This window comes from Branchiostoma belcheri, unplaced genomic scaffold, assembly GCF_001625305.1.
Source record: "Branchiostoma belcheri isolate BF01 breed outbred unplaced genomic scaffold, Haploidv18h27 scaffold29, whole genome shotgun sequence".
NCBI lineage: Eukaryota > Metazoa > Chordata > Leptocardii > Amphioxiformes > Branchiostomatidae > Branchiostoma > Branchiostoma belcheri.
The window spans coordinates 980,648-986,851 of NW_017803898.1; positions in this window are offsets into that span (position 1 = coordinate 980,648).

Genomic DNA, 6,204 nt, shown 5'->3' on the forward strand with positions numbered 1-6,204 from the left:
AATGCTTTCAGGAATTGCTTGACAATGTGTTGGTGATTCATGTACATGTACATGTAGACCTTAAATATTTTAGTTTTGAGGAACCGAAGTCTTCTACATGTCTTCCACAAGAAGAGTTCATGGTTGTTTTGAAGAAACTTCATACCCCTGGTAGAGGCTACTACACTACATCTGTGCAAGCAATATGTAAACAGAAAACAGCTGGGCTGGCATACCCTGCCTATACCAAACAATTATAGGTGTTATTATAGTGATGGAGAATTTCTGAGTGAAACTCTGGATGTATATTTCTATGTTTTAAATTGACTGTCTTTGTATTGCAATAAAAATCCTAAGTTATACCAGATATACCAGACTGGTTGTGTGTTTCTTCCAATATTTATGTTTACCGAAGGAAAACATATTGTTTTTGCTCAGTTTCTTCCTCTTCTTCTCCAAACAAATATGGTCGATGACCTGAACCAGGCGTCTGTCACCATGGTAACTAGTGTTGGGTTACATCATTTTATAGCATGAGGGATTCAGACTGCTGTCACCATATATATGAATGTGTTTGAGTAAGAATTAACAGAGCAGACATATGCGAAGGTAAACATTATGCATTTGTTTTGCAAATGTTACCTTTCTAGTACCCAGATTTGATTCAGTATATGTCATCCAGTTTACAAATGAGATTTGCTGACAGAAAGTTTTTAGGAAGCTTTTGTTGCTGTTTTTCTATGGCCAACAATGTTTTCTTTTGAAACTATCTCAATGTTTCCACAAAGATTATTTGGTGTGGCCTAAATAAAGACACTTGTCCACTTTTTTTTGTTATTTATATGTGTAAATAGAGAAGTGCCTAGCTTAGTATGTTGTAACTTTTTCTTAATCCTCAGAAAATATAACGTTATGTGAATAAAAAGCGTTGATGAAATAAGTATCTTGTTGATATACAGGCTTCTATGTACTATATACTGTATATTTGTACTAAAACACATCAATCCCTCGCTTTTCCATGGGTGTTCTGTTGTGTGAAACAAACGCCACAACTGCAATACTTAATACATGGAAGTGATGGTGAGTTCAGCACCAAGGAGAGGTCCACACTTGGGGCGTCCCACTTAACAAATGGGGGGCGTCACAACTCTAGGGATATAAACACTTGCTGTGGCAGAAGGTATCCCGATCATTTGATACAGAAAACAAGTCCAGAATTTTGCGGCAAGAATAATTATTACTTTTGATTGGTGGTGGAATGGTGATTATTAATTATCAAGAAAAATTTGATTAGTCTCGTTCGCACCCCTATTCAATTATCACACATGGTACGGTCCGTTCGACCAGCTGCAGCATAGCTGTGTAACACGTTGTCGTGTGGCGTGTTGTGCGTGAATTCTCTCCAACTTTTGGGGTAAATTTTCGGCTTTTTGCCCGCAAATTATCCGTCTAAAGTGTACAGTATATCGTCTGAACGTTTCCAGGTCGGATTTGTGCCGTTTTTTTGGACGTTTAAGGGAGAAAATTCGTGTTTCCTGGCAGGGCAAAGTTTGGAGAAGAAACGAAGATGGCGACTGCCATGGCGGCGTGGTGCACATGGTGCCGAGAAGACGTTCTTGCGAGGTAAGACAACAAACTACCGCCTTGAATGTACATGTTTGTACTTCCAACAAACCTGTAGCAACAGACCACGTTATAATTCCTCATGTTAACCGCTTTATTCCGTAGAAATTTGCGTTTCGTGGAACGCTATTCTCGTACACGTCTTGTTACAGGCCATTTTGTACTTGAGTATAATTTTCCGATAGGGAGGTTGTTTTCTTGACTATCATGGTTTTGGGGAACACTGAATATATTTCTTCTGTATTGAAGAAAGCTAGGAGCAAATTTCGCTGCTAAAAACAGTTACAAACACGTTTTATTCTGTTGGAAATTTCCACCTTTTGGAACGTACCGCACGTGTGCATGATTAAAACCCACTCAACGTTCCCGCCAAAAAAGTACTCTCCAAGCAGAGGTTTGGGTTTTGGGTTATTTTGGCGTGTTTTTAGGCTTGTTTTATCGGGGTTTCTCTTTGGCACTGAATTTTTTTTTCACCCAACCCCAAAAAAATTCCAGTGAAAAAGAGAATACTGAGTGCATGTGCACCTAGTGCACCAAAATTTGGAGCTGTGCACCCATTATTTTCTGTTGGTGCACCAGTGCACCCAAATATTTTCTTAGATTTTGGTATGTTAAGATGTTAAATGTATACAGCATATTCTTAACATCTAAGTGTCAGATAAAGAATAATAATTAAAAATTATTGTTGACTTGTAGTACTTTTCTTTAGAAATGAAACTTAATTAGTTTTTGCTGCCATTCTACTTATTTCATTATATAGTCACCCAAGAATTTTTTTGTTCACCCAATTTTTTAGATGGGTGCACAGGGCACCTGTCCTCAAAAATGCATTAGATAAGGTTGCTTTGACTAAGTCTAAATCTATGGTTGGTAAAATTTGTTCAGTGTTATTATGAAAGTTTCTGCAATATATGGCAAGCTGATAATATCTTATAATTATTTGTTCTTTTCATAGAATCCTGTAGTGAACTGTGCCCTGAGGGTCAGCAACCTGTGCAGGTGTTTGGATGATTTGAATACCCTACATCACTATCAGGTGAGAAAAATCTGAATTCTGCATTCAACCTACTATTTACTTCATGTTATCTGAGATCGGTATGCCTAAATACCTCAAATGACCGCAACCAACCGCATAGGTTAATATGCAGTATACATGGGCTAACAACCTTTTCCAACGCTCTGGATACATTGTTTATGCTTGTATGAATGGTAAGTAACAACTGGTGTCTGTATAGTTAGGTGGCTGCTGACTGAACCTGACAAGAGAAGATTGGACCAGATCAGACCTGGGGATCAGATGAATACCAGGTGAGAAAAATCTGAATTATGCATTTTACCTACTGTTTACTGGTGGGTATTTGAGACAAGTGTGTAACTTCTAATGTTAGTATAGTTAGGTGGTTGCTGACTGATGCAGTAGTGGGGACTCCTGTCTGAACCTGACAACAGTGAATTGGACCAGACCAGGTGACTTGAAGACCCAAGAGGAATATCAGGTAAGAAAAATTCTGCATTTTGCCTACTATTTGCTTAGTACAGAGGATTCCGCATATTTGTATAGCCCATTTGTCAGCGCATTTTATACAGTTACCCGGCCTATACGATAGGCCGGAATAGCACTAAAGGCGGGCCGAAGGGAAGGGGAGGGGAGGGGGGTATAGCAACGAGCATAATTACACAAGACAAACAACACACTCACGATCTCGTATGCCGGAACTTTATTCGTAAAAAGGTATTCATGTTGCAGTACAAATAATAAAAATCTGAACTGTCTTTTTTTAATCTTTCAAATACAACGAAAGTTGTTAAAAATTGATCTTCAACGTTACAGCCGATAAAATTATACACGTAGTAAAGATCTTGCAGCCAACAACAACAAGCCATCCAAGCAGCTCGTGTTCGCCGGCTCCACTCAACATAAACATAATTTACATGATAAACTCGATGTACGAATTCATATTTGTGACTTTACAATAAAGATTTTTGATCGATGGATAAGTTAGAATTCCTTGCGAAGGGTTTACTAAAAATGGCTACGTAACAAACAGTAATACGCCGAAGCATAAACAAGGAGTACATCGACCGGCAAAAATCCTTCAGAAACTGTCTGTAACGTTCTGAATCAGTACCGTAACGATAAAAAATCGAACAAGTAAACCTGTCGCTTGATAGGTCACAACTCCTTGGCTTAAAAGATCGACAAACTTAAGAAATTTCTGAAGTCGGCGGACGTCTCAAAACAAGAACAAAATTTCACAACATGGCGCCGCGCGGCGTGGGTCACGCTATCCCGTCAGTCACTGCGTTCGGGTCAGCGGCGGTTCAGTCACAATGCGTAAAATAAATTCTCAAGCGGAAATAAAGTGATTTAATTCCATCCAGGGAATAAATTAACGTTATGGGAACACGCAAGACCTCGGCAAAACTTTTCAGAACAAAATTCAGGCCGGGTCCTTGACATCATAGGCCCTTTTGCGGTACCGCCGACCGCTGGCGTTCGGGGCGGGGCATATCTCTATGTAGTGCCGACTACCACCGGGGCCGCTCGCGCGCCGGCAGACGCGCTAAAGTTTATAAGAAAACGTCATTCTTTGTGGCCCTAAACACTCATTTTTATTTTTTTGGTGGTCCAACGTTTTTATACAGGCACTTAACTGTCCATTTATGCCATCTTTGCTCACATTTAATGTGTAGCTCTGGGTCATTATACGATCTAGTCGGACCAAATTCTATACGATACGCCGGAATATACGATAATGCGCTATACAATTATGCATTGTTTTTACAATGGTGTGAATGGTAAATGGTTTGGTGTTTTAGAATTCTATACAATTACCCGAATTATACAAATAAAAGGTATACAAATAAGTGGAATCCCCTGTACTGTATTACAAGTGTGTATTGTTACAACTTAATATGTTTCTATTAGGTGACTGCTAACTGATGCAGCAGTGACGGTGATTCCTGTCTAAATTTTAGTGACCAGTTTTGAAGACCCAAGAGGAATATCGGTGAGAACTTGAAAACTAAATTGTACCAGTAGTAGTTTTCTTAGTGTTAATTGAGACAAGCATGTACATGTAACTTTTAATGTCTTTGTAGCTAGGGGACTGCTGACTGATGCAGTTGACTGCAGTGATGATTCTAAACCCGACAAGACCAGATGTTTGTGTTCTGAGAAACCTGGTGACCGGCAACTTCTCTCCAGTCCAGACCAGCAAATCAGATGACCTGAAGACAGCGAGTTTGTACAGGTGAGACAATGGTCATCAATTTACAAGTTATATTTTTCTAAGGCATTTCACAATTCTGAGGCATGTCGCAATAGATAACTTTCTAGAGCCCAGGATTTTGTACATCTATTCAATGAAAGGGATTGCCCAATTGTGAAATTTTATTACTTAGTCTATCTTTAATGGTCATTCACTGTTGCATCACAATAACCATCTGTTCATATCGATAGGCGTGTCCTGAGTGTCAGCTGTCCTGATGTTCCTGTCCTGACTGGGAGAAACCTGTGATGACCAGCGACTCCTGTCAAAACCAGACCAGATGAGGGCTGAGAAGACTGGTTGACTTGAAGACTGGTTGACTTGAAGACTGGTGGAATGAAGAGATTTCACAGGTGAGACAATGCTTTTCAACTTACAAAGCAGTTTACCCTAGACTTTGTTACTTTTAAGATAAAAAGTTTTGGACCAGAAGAAAGTCTGGCTTTCTACAACGTTTATGTTACGTTCCCCAGTGAAAAAAACAGTTGTGTTGTAGGCAGTATAATTATAATATCTTTAGTCTAGTTCTTACTAAAAGGTGAATTGCTCCAATGTATACTTTAGTTGGCATTATGGTACAATGTCATTGAGAAAGCTGTATGGAGTGGCAACCATTTTCATTTGAGTGCCAGTGATGGCTGTACGGCTTGTTGAGGTTTCTGTTGGACACAGATAGCCATTGTTTTGGTTCATAGACCCCATTTTCACTGATGTATAATTGTCCTGTTGATAAATGTCTCATTAAATAGCAGTTATGGCCCCTACCGAATGTAGACTGGTTTTCTATATGGTTCTACGACAGTCTCTGTAACACATTAGACACAAAAACATTAATGTAGGCATTCTAATTTAAAAGTTGAGGCTTGTTGAGGTTTCTGTTTGATACAGATAGCCAGTGTGTTGTTTCATAGACCCCATTTCCACCGATGTATAATTGTCCGGATCAAGCCGGATTTGCTTTGACCCTACTCAATATCAAGCTTGAAGCAGGCTCGAAGCCGAGTGAAAGCAAATTTATTTGGCTCACTCCCTCACTGTCCGGTTTATTGTCTGTTGTTCCCTGTCTTCCGAGGGTTAGACGTGCTTGCACAGTTCAACTGGGGCTTGATGGCAACCCGCCACTTGCCTCTGTCCTGTGGGTTGATCTTGTCCAAGTTCAGATGGTGGTCCTCTGTTATGTTGTCAAACCATTTTCCTCCTAGGGTGACCACGGAGGCTCAAAATCTGAACAATTTAACTTTTACCTTATTGGGAAGGGGGCCATAGAAATCCATCACAGAAATAACTTCACACGTGCCCAATAAATTGCTTTCATGGTTGATCTGTTTGT